Here is a 12,075-nt window from a genome sequence, read left to right on the forward strand (position 1 = left end):
CCCAGAGTTTCCAGATTGCAGACAACCATTTAATGAAAGCAAAGACTGAGGTTTTCTCAAGAATCTCAAATTGTAATCTAGCATGTGTTCTAATTACAACCAATTCTAGTGCATTTTTGCAGCCCAGTTCTAGTGCAGCAGATAAAACCAATTTAAAGCACATGGTTTTGTGAATTTTTATTCTGAAAAAATACAGCATGCCAGGTCTTTCCTATGAACAATTCTGATTTTCTTTTCTTTTCTTTGTAACATATTCAGGATAGAAAAGTATTCATTTGCCTTTGAGATTGGCCTTTTCAAAATATAATTATGCAAGCAGTATCCAGCTAGTAGAGACAAAGAGAATTTCAGTTCCCCTTTCTCTCTCTTTTTGCCTTCAAAGGAAGGTAGCTAATCGCTCTATGGTCTAATTGCTTTACTTTCCAAGTTTAACCATGTCCTCCTGGAATGTTTATCTGCCTCCCCTTCTTTTTACCAATAAACTCAGGTTTGCTTTCATATAGAGCTGTGATGGCACAGTGGTTAGAATGCAATAGTGCAGGCTAATTCTGCTGACTGCCAGCAATTCAATTCTCACTGACTCAAGGTTGACTCAGCCTTCCATCTTTCCGAGATCTGTAAAATGGGGACCCAGATTGTTGGGGGAAATATGCTGCCTCTGCAAACTGCTTAGAGAGGTATATAAGTCTAAGTGGCAATTGCGATATAACTATTCAAAAGGTTGAAATTCTGTGAAAACTTGATGGATTTCTCCACATGAAAAAATTAGAACACATAATCAGACGCCAAACATTGAAAGCTTAAGGTACGTACTTTTTAGAGTTGTCTTATTTTCTCCTACAATGAATTATCTAGGAATCTGCAACCCAATTTTGCTTGCCAACTTTTTCCTCTGTCTCCTTCCCTTTGACTTCAATCATTACCTATGATACTAGCTTTTAGCCCAGTTCACTTTTCCCTGCCGCTGCTCCAGACTCTGAGTGTGTGTAAAAAAAAAAACCTGTACTTTTGTGTCTGTTTTTCCCCAGACTCAGTTTATTAATTATAAAGAGAGTCTGCAGGTTTAGATATCATGTGTCAGGATAATATATGGTGTCTTCCTTCCCCATTCTCTCAGCTAAAGGTTGACCATATTTTCTAAATGGACCTGTTCACTATTTGAGTTTATTTTCCCAGCAGATTCATAAATACTGTTCACAGGAAACAATGCAATATTTTTTTTTAAAAAAACTATTATTATTTTAATATTTTGTCTCCACATAAGTAGATAAAAAATAACATCTCTTACTCTTTTCACTCTGTACTCAGGGCCAGCAAAAGAATCCTTTTTGTGCAAACTTGACAGAGATGGACTCTTTTATCCTAAAAATCTCTAGAGTTTAAATTCTCAGAAGTGGCTGAGATACTTCAGGGTATGCTGAAGAATAATAAGTGATCAAACATTTTGCTGACCAAGAGAAAGAGGTATGGCTCCTTTTTATTGCCTTGTAAGCAATCTTTAAATAAGGTTATGTCAGAATGATGCCTTTCATACTCACAACAAAGAGCACTACAGTTAAAGTTATTTTCCTCCTGTTCATAGCTTTCTTGAAAAGTAACATCATTTGGCATCTGATAGATTTCATGTAGTTGAAGAATAAGTAAGGTCTGCAGGATATTACTAGGATTCCTTTTCTACAATACATGATAGAGTTAGACTGTTCCTTCTGCACCATATAGGATAGCACTATACATTCTACTTCTTATACTGATTAATAGAGGAATTAACCTATTCTAATATTTTGCAATATGCTCTGATCTGGAGTCATCTGACCAGTGATGGAGATTAATTGCCACTTTTTAGATTGATTAGTTACAATTAGTGCAAAGCAGAAATTTGAGACTTATGAAGAGATATTGCTGTCTGAATGGAATCCCAAAATCATACAATGTTCCCAGAAGAAAAGATTTCTATTAATAATGGTCTGCAGACTTTTCACATACTGAAAATTAATGGATCAGCCTATAATAATCAAAAGCATTTGTATTTGTCTGGTGCAATTCCTTTTGCAAATACAAGTGAATGCTGCATTATATTCTCTAATAATGCCCAGGATCTCCCCATAAATTTAATTATGTTTTATTTAACAATCTGTGTTCCCTGTCACATAATCCTCTGTCCACATATTTTATAAATGTTCAATACTGAATTCAGATATAAATATGGAAGTAGAAGAACATTCCTGAAAATGTAAATATGCTTATTTCAGTTGTTTGTATATTACCAATTCAAAAATATTGGCGTAGAACCAAAGTTTCTTTTGCAGTAAAATTGACCCCTTGAGGTTGGTATTCAATAGCTTTAATTAGCAATAATTTGTTTATTAGAAAATAAGACACTAATGTTAAATATGTTTTTTATCTAGCATTTCAAGTTGACAATTGTTTGACATGTAATATAGAGTCAGTACAATTCCTATTTCTCTCATGTGCTGACTTTTTGTAAAATGCCTTTGTCCTGGGCCATTTTACTTTCATTGCACAGGTAGCTGTGTACAGCTTATCTTTGCCTTGTCTGCAGGATCTTTTCTTCCAATAAGCAATATGTTAAACTAGGCAGGGCAATATTATCTGCAGAATTGAGGTCATAGAATTGCATTTTATCATTTCATCCCAGGGAAGAGAATCATTGATTTGATTTGCTCAGCTACCTTTTCACAAATATCACTCTCCTTCTGCAAATAGTGATGTTAAATTATGTTCATAATTTCCTGTGTGTGTATATTTCTAAGATGTTTGAAATATTTTAATATGGTATTTCGTTTGTGTCAGATATTTCTGACTGTAAAGCCCCATTCAGAAGAGTGCTTTTGTGATCAGAACAGATAGCACATCTTAAATATTCATTATTCATATTTTTTTCACTTACCTTGCTATGAACATTTATCTTCTTCAGGACAGCTTTCTCTACTCTGGTGCCTTCTAGTTATGTTGGACTTAAACTCATAAAATTTTAGTCTAACCCATATAGAAGATATCAGATTGAAGAAGGATGCTTTAAAATGCTGCTCAATGTGTGACCAGCAATGTACCCTATGGATCCAGCCAGATTGGATTTCTTGAAGGTGGAGGATAGTGTATATGAATCATCAACTGGTGCACAAGCATCTAGTGTACATTCTCAGAAATAGTGACAATTCCCCTAAGACTAAGCAGGAGAGAAGAAACAGAGGGTGAAGACAGGTCTTGATGAAATGGAGGTTTTGACTAGTTTCTCTGTTCTTGAACTACATTAGGAATCATATTAGATAAAAGATGGGCAATTTTTTTCCTTTACTGCTTTTTCATTTACTTCCTATAGCAGTCTTAATGAAACTGACAAATATTTCAGTAGTCTGCGGTAGTTTCAAATAGCAACTAACATACCACAGGAAACAATAATCACAGCAATAAATTGAACAACAGTTCAAAGAAAATGTAACTGTTTTTCTTTCTTTAAATCTAGGAAGAATATATACAAAATGGAGTGTTGGAAAGATATCTTACCAGGTTTGTTTCCAAGCTGGGAATAAAGAACACAGGGAGTTCTTTGAATTACAGGTGAAGTTTATTCTGAGAGCACAATGAGCTATTGGAGCTACCACATTAGGTCTCCTCCAAAAGTCCTTTATGTAGAAAAAAAACCTTTGCTTTTCTTCCTTGAAAGCACATGAAAGTGCATTCTCTAGGTTTGATCTAATGGTTAAGGCACTGGGCTAGAAACCAGGAGACTGGAGGTTCTAGTCCCTGCTTTGCCACGAAAGCCAGTTGAATGACCTTTGGTCAATCACTCTCTCTCAGCCCAACTCATCTTTCAGGGCTTGTTATTGTGAAAAAAGTAGGAGAAGGAGTATTAGATAAGTTCTCTGCCTTGAGTTGTTTATAAAAAGAATAAAGATGGGACACACACATTCATTCCAAGAATGTGCACTTAGCCAACATTCTAAGAAGCAACACTTTGCAGTCCAGCATTCTGCTGAATTGTGATTTCCCCTTTCTTTAATAGTAATCTCTTTGGGGAAAGATTTTTTTTCTTATTTGATCAAAGAAATCATAGGTTAAGATCAGACAGGAGGAATGTTTACCTGATTACTTTGATACTGACCATAGAATAACAGAGTTGGAAGGACCTTAGAGCAGGGGTCCCTAACCGCCGGTCCGCGGACCGATACCGGTCTGCGGAACAACTCTTACCCAACACTGGTTGCTGGGCGCCGCCATCTTTTTGGTAAAAAGTGCTTCCGGTGAGCTTTTCCGGTAGAAAGCTCACCGGAAGCACTTTTCATCAAAAAGATGGTAGCGCCAGCGCTTCAGTGAGCTTTTCCGGTAGAAAGCCATTTCTACCCGAAAAGCTCACCGGAAGCGCTGGCGCCGCCATCTTTTTGATGAAAAAGTGCTTCCGTGAGGTCACCGGAAGCACTTTTTTGTCAAAAAGATGGCGGCGCCCAGTTGATGCCGGTACCGGGCGCGGCGCCTAGCTGATGCCGGTACCGGGCCGCAGCGTCAAAAAGGTTGGGGATCCCTGCCTTAGAGGACATCTAGTCCAAACCCCTGCTTGAGAAGGAGAGTCTATTCCAAATATTAGCCTCTACCTAAGATTGAACTCATGGCCTCCTGATTGTGAGGCGATCCTGATTGTCTAGGCCGCTGGAGTTGGTGTTTCCTGTTGCCTTTTGATTTTGTACAGAATCTATTCTGTGCCTTTTGTCCTGATTATGGTGAGAGGAATGCGTGAAGAAGAATGTGTTACAAGGAATAACTTGTTACAAGGAGCAGGTCTACACTGGTTCAGAGGAACTGTTAGAAACAATGAATTATTTTGTGGGGGGTCGGTGGGGGTGTGTGTAAGGTTGGAGAAGAAGATGAGAGAGATGGCAGACAATGGAGATTGACAAGTAGAAAACTAAAGACTAGGAAACTGCTGGACTATCTTTATTGGACTTGCACAAACAAGCTCCCTCAATCTTCTATACTATCTGTCTTGAAGCAATGTACTACCCAGGAAGAGATTAGAACTGGTTTCTCAAGCTGGAAAGTAAGGATGGAAAAAAGGGACCAGGTAGAAGCTGCTTAGAATCCAGAGCAGAGGCTGAAAGGCTTATGGAGAGTATTGGTGAGATAGCAGGATAATAAAGCTTAAACCACTGGTACAGACTTTTTGGATAGGCGTTTTATTTGAGTTCTCAGTGTGGACTGTTTAGACTCCAATCAGTCTTTTTTTTGTTTCAAAACTGTCTCTAAATGCTCAGGGGACTGAAGAGAATCAATTTCACCTTCTCTATAGCTTTACAGTCCCCAAAAAGAGCTTTTTGTTACTCACTAGTCCATTCCTTACCTCACTGTCTGCTCCACCCTACAACCATGTTCCTGCCCAGCCTACCTTAGGCAAGATCCAGGTGTTTAGTGACAATAGGATGAACAATGACTGTTCTGGGACTATATAATGCAAAGGTAAAGTAATGTCATCCATGTTAATTTTTTTCAGGGGAGCTTCAGTAATGTATGCAAGTAGTAATATTTTTCCCCACTAGAAAATGTATTGAGTACACATCTAGGTTGGAAAAGTGAGCTTCATCAAGGTGTTATAACTACACTGGTGCATCTGCTTTTACTTGCATTGTTGGAAGGGAACGTGAGGCACTGGGAATGAAAGAAGGCACTATGGGAATGAAGAAAAGACATCAGTTGGCTGTTCAATTGCCCTTAAGGATTTGAAACTTTGGAGTGGTACATAAACATCTTTTTTTTTTTTTTACTCATTCACTCTGTGTGGGAATGTGCACAAAATATTGATTAACAATTGAAGGAAAGACTACAAAGCTCATATATATTTAAATAGAAAATTGAATCCATTAAAATATTTCTATTTTTTCATTTTATATACTACATAGTATAACATAGTAACGTAAAAGCCCAGGCAAATATTGTCACTATAGAGGAAGAGATAAGTGACTTCATGACAATGTAATTTTATTTTCTCCATTTCCAATTTTCTCATAATATTATGCAACAGTTATCAATCACATACACCCAGTAAACAATATTTTTTTCCCTATGGTATGCCAAAATGTATGTTCTTTTCTTTGTCTAACTAATGCTTTAAGCAGGATAGATCAAAGAAAACAAGGCTTGGTGAATATAAGAACAACACTGCTCTTTCCAACTTCTATTATTGTGTTACTTTGTGAGGTTTGGTGAATATAAGAACAATACTGCTCTTTCCAACTTCTATTATTGTGTTACTTTGTGAAAATAAGTAGTCTTAGCCAAAGACTATTGTGCTGACTCAGTGTTAGGTTTTGTGACACATTGAAGTAATTCCTTAGATTATATTGAAGTACATCCTACATATAGTACATTTAACAGGTTTTCATGTGAACAATTATATTAGGAGGAAGACACATGCATAGGTTTGCATATTTATGTATGGACTTAGTGTTGATTAGCATTTGCAAAGTATTTAAAATATGTTGCAATATGCCCTATGGAATACACACACACAAATTTCAGATAACACACAAAAATTTCAGATATTTCCTTCAAAATATATTTGTGCACAAAGCTTTAGATGGATGGATGGATGGATAATAGATGATAGATAGATAATAGATGATAGATGGATGGATAATAGATGATGATAGATAGATGATAGATTGGTTGATAGAGGGATAGATGTATAGATGGATAGACGGACAGACGGACAGACAGACAGACAGACAGACAGACAGACAGACAGATAATTATTAAATGCTTCTTTGGGGAACAGTTCAAGCATGCCTTTCAGCTTCTCTTTATCATGAAATAATTTCCCAGTGCTATGTTTTCTAAACTGCATTGAGAGAAACAAAGCAGTGGGGTTTGAGGATTGGTTCAAACAGACAGCAGTCTGGCAGAATTGCATGTTTGACCTCATTTTATTTTCCGAGTATTTAGAGATTGTTTTCATGCCCAGCAAACATATGAGAAGAATATAGATTTTTTCCCTGAGTATACTGAACTCAGAAGCAATAAGTGATCACTAACGTTGAACTCCACAGCTGCATGCATAGATAAATTATTATTTCTCTTTCCCTACCTCTTGTACAGAAATAGTGGTATAAAAATGGTTTTATATCATCACAAAGAATGAACAGCTATTCAAGTAAAACTGACCAATAAAGTCAAAATAGGAAGTCTATTTCTAAATTATATCTCTTTACAGAAATCATGATGCACTTCTTTTATTTCTCCCCCATCGGCAACTAATACCAGAGGTAACAGAACGTAAGGAATTTGACAGAAATTTGGTGGGAAATGATGTGTTTTTATTTGCAGGCATTTGCCCATTTGCCTTCAAAAACATCTGTACCACCTAGATTCCATATTGATTCAGAAACAGGAGGAGGAAGGATAGAAGGGAAATGCAGCATACATTTTGATATTTTATTTTTGCACCTTTAATATCATTTAATATTTTAATATTAATATTATTAATTTAATATTATGCAAGGATGCCAAAGCAACTTTTGCCCAAATGCATCATTGTGTCAGGGCAAGAATATGAGTTGCATATCAACAAAATGCATGGTCACTGCACAAAGTCACTTCATAGATGACACAGGATAAATTATCAAAACACATATAGACAATATAATTAAGTTGAACTTTGTACTCTGTCCAAGGTCCTGAAATCAGAGGAGTTTTTATCAACCAAAGATGCTGAAGATCAACATGCTCCAGATCAGTGTTGATCAAAGTTGTCAGTATCAACCACCAAAGATTGATGGAACTATCCATCAGGGTTACTGTTACTATTATTATTATTATTTGTAGTGTTTTAAATAAATATTATTTTACCTAATAGTATTATTTGTGTTACTATTAGGAAAAGTAATATTTATTACATTATTTTCAAATAAGAAATAATCAGTGGGGCTAAAGAACAATCTGAAACTTCATAAAGGGATTGATGAGCTGAAGAGTTTGGGAATTAATGCTCTAGATAATGGCTGTCCAGACTTGTTCAGTTTAAACATATTGGGAAAAATGGTTTTTATGAAGTTCCAAGAGTAAGCCAAATATAACAACAAATTTGGCTAATTAGATAAGTGTGGGTGTACATGGTTGTAGAGAAAGATCATTTTTAAGTCTCAACAAAACAGCAGAACAGGAATGGAATAATTTCACAGGCACAAAACTCAATGTAGTTTGGCCATCACTAGTTTAACAGCTGTAACAATTATTCTGAATGAAGAAAACTTACATTAAATCATATAGATTTAATTTACAAATGAAAAATCCAAATTGCAGTTCCTTTTGATATCTATATGAAATGATGGAAGTATCCAACTTAGATGCACTATTCATTTGCTCAGGTATTACATTTTGTCATGTATCTTCAACAGATTAACTGATTTTCAAGTGCCATTTTATTCAGGTACCACTTCAGATTTGATTTTCCCCCCAAGCAGCTGTCTCCAGATTCTCCAAATAGTTATTATATTTCAAAATATAATATATATTATATAGCTGAAATGGGAGGTATGTTTCCTATTTCATTCAACTTCTCTCCCCACTTTCAAAGGGAGAATTTTTAAAAATCATATACTCTGAAATCCCAGAGTTCATTCTTATAACTGAGCGTAAGTAGAATAGTTCAAATAAATTGCTTGGATGGATTCTGTAAGGGAAACTATTCTAAGAAAAATAGTTAAATGAAAAATGTACTTTCCCTGTAATCGTTATTTAAATAACGTTCATATAAATAAAGAATTATATATATATATATATATATATATATATATATATATATATATATATATATATATATATGTGTGTGTGTGTGTTTCTTAAGTTTTGGTACTTACATGTGTGTGTTGTTGGTATTTTCACGCATTGTAGTCTTTTGTTGTGCTACGTCAGCAGACTCATCTGCCATCATCAAGCCTGATGATGCAGATGAGATTGCTGAACTGCTACCACACAGAACACAACTGGAACAATAACACATATATATATATATATATATATATATATATATATATATATATATATATATATATATAACACACACACACACACAAACATATATTAAAACAGTATAAAAGAAAATATCCTCAGTCATACAGTGCCCAGCTGAGCACGAATGTCATGTTCTATCATTTATTTGTTTGTTTGTTGTGTCTCACTTTTATTATTTTTATAAATAATTCAAGGTCTTGTTATTTCTCCCCCCACCAACCCTATGGGGTAGAATAGTATGGAAAATTCCTAGTCATAGTGCCTAGCCCAAAGTCACGTTCCAACATTGATTTCTTTGTTAATGTGGCATTTTATTATAAATTCACAGTCTCCTTTTTTCTACCCTAGTACCTATTAACTAGCTAGGGCCCAAAGCGGTCAACTGGCTTCTGGTTGGAATTCGAACTCACAGTCTCCTTCTTTCTAGCCTAGTACCTTAACCACTAGGCCAAACGGTCACTTCTGTTGAAAAAACACTGACAACTCATTAATAAAAATTCAGTTTGCAATAGTGGTGAATATTTGTAGCTCTGGGGTAGGATGAGGGTGAAGGTTCATTCTCTGAGCTTGTGGGTTGATTTCCAAATGTTTCATTACCAAGCTAGGTAACATCTTCAGTGGAGTTTAGGGATGTCAGTGTTCTTCTGTTTATACGGACTTCAGGTATGGGAATGTTAAAGTGAGGGTCTTGTGATAGGGAGATTACATGAGGTCAGGGTCATTGGGAGGTGAACTTGAATTTGAACCAACTGATCCTGAGGAATTGGATAGGATTCTCCCAGTTGTGAGATCAGCCACCTGTGATCTTATTGACCAAGGTCTCCTAGTTGATCCAAATCTCCTGGGTGGTGGCATGTGGTTGGGTCCAAGCTGTGGGTAACATCTCTTTGCAAGAGGGGATGGTATCACTTGCCTTGAAGGAGGTAGTGGTGTGTCCCTTTCTCTAATCTTTTTTAGCCTCTCTATCCAGGATTGTACTGTATATGCTTGCACTATTTCCTCAGTGACTGTTTAAATGTTTCCTTTTACTAAAGGAATAATGATTGTATGTTAATGACTGTATGTTAGAGATCTGCCTCCTCCGAACTGAGCATTACAAAAGAGTACAATAGTAATGAGTAACTGTCTATTAAACTGTCTAAAGAGGAATGGGAAAAGAAAAGTGACATTGGAATGCCAGGTGGAAATCTGCAAAAAAAGACATTATTGACAGAACCGACTGGGTTTCTCTGGAAGAAAAACTGGTTGTTTGAGGTTGCTTTAGAAACCATTGAACTGGGAGAAACTTGTCAACATTAATCCATATAAATGATTGATTCTAGAATCAAATCCATTTTGATCTTAAATGACTTTTAAAAACACCTAAATCGTTAATTTAAAAAACTATCCTTAATTTTCATGCCATCTAGGCAGAAAACATTTCTTCAGTGACCTCTTCTCTATCACTTCTTAAAATTTAGTCTCAATATATTTCATCCAAATCTCTTTCCTGGGATGTTATGAAACACTAATGCTTTAATGAGCACTCCATTAATGTTTAATCAGTAATATGCTTTTAAATTCTCAAATCTGTTAACTCACTTCTTATGTAACTTAAGCAGCAAAAATACATAAATATTTAACAATAATTTGATCTGCTTTCATTTCACAACCTTTAATTCTGAGAATCAGAATCTGGCAAAATTTATTTTGAACTGCAGATTACAATTTTGTGCATGTTTAACCAAAAGTAAAATCAACAATTAATTATTATATCTTGTTGGATCACTAAGATATTTTTAATTAAAATTCTAAAGAGGTTTCATATATCATAGCTAGTATCCTGAAAAACCATTTGTGGGGATCGCCAACATGCAAAAGTAGGAGCATTGGCTCAATTATCTATCTGGCCTGTTTGTGCATAGGGAACTTTGTCTCTTCCTTTATTCCTTGTCTGTTGGAAACAACAGGTTATAATGAAAGAACAAAAAATACAAAGCATCACTGCACTTGAAGGCAAGCTATACAAGAAGGTGGCTATAAGGATGTAGAAGTAATAAACATATATCTTATTGAGCATCAGTACCACATCGATTCAATTTTTATCCAAAAATCAAGGCATGGGTGGTGTGTACATGTGTGTCTTTGAGTCAGTTTTGAGTTCTTGTGACTGCTTCGACTAGTCCCTGCAGTTTTCTTGGTGAGGTTTTTCTGAAGTGATTTGCCAGAACCCTGCTTCCAAGGGCCAAGAGAGAGTGACTGGCTCAAGGTCACTCAACTGGCTTTGTGCCTAAAATGGGACAAGAACTCTCATTTTCTAGCCTCGTGCCTTAACCACTATATCACAACCTACATGTTATTTATTTACATCATCCTAAACTACTTATGGGCTTTATCTAAAGCATGTTTAATTCTCTCCCTTCTCCATTTATGGCTGGCAAATGTAAAGGAATCCCTGTGGTGCATACGCAGTGCCCAGGGCTGCCGAGAGGATTAATAAGTGCTGGAACAAGACTAATATGGGCCCCCTCACCTACACATTAAGTTAACACGACCATGAGGGTCTTCCTTCCCCCTCCCCATCACGCTGTGAGAGACTTGTTATAAAAGGGGGGGAGGGCTGCCAGGCAGCAAAGCAGATTGGGAAGTGTGTGAGTATGAAATAAGGAGAAGCAGTGTTGGAATCCGTGCAGACCACAAATAGATTATTTTTCCAACTGGGAGAAGAATGATTCACTGTAGTCTATACTATGAAAGAAAAGTGACACTTCCCTTGCCCACCCCTTCCTCCAGTTTATCTTCCTGCGTTTTAAAGCCACCTCTTGCCAATTACCCTTTGGCACAGTTGGCACGCACAATCCTCCAACTAAGCTAACAGGGGTGCCTCCTTCCTTTGGGCATGAAGGATTTTGACAGGGTGAGAAGTGGAAGTTCATTCTTCAAGAACTGGGGAGAAGGAGAGAAAGAGAGAGGAGGAGGTGGAGAGAGGAGGAGGGGGGAATTATTGCTGCCGCTGCTGCGTGGGAAGGACATACCTTCCTTCCTTGCCATTTGTCCTCTGATGAGTTGATTTGATCC

The sequence above is a fragment of the Notechis scutatus genome, chromosome 3 (assembly GCF_049901735.1).
Source record: "Notechis scutatus isolate UNSWTSFEM ecotype Mainland chromosome 3, rNotScu1.2, whole genome shotgun sequence".
Classification (NCBI taxonomy): domain Eukaryota; kingdom Metazoa; phylum Chordata; class Lepidosauria; order Squamata; family Elapidae; genus Notechis; species Notechis scutatus.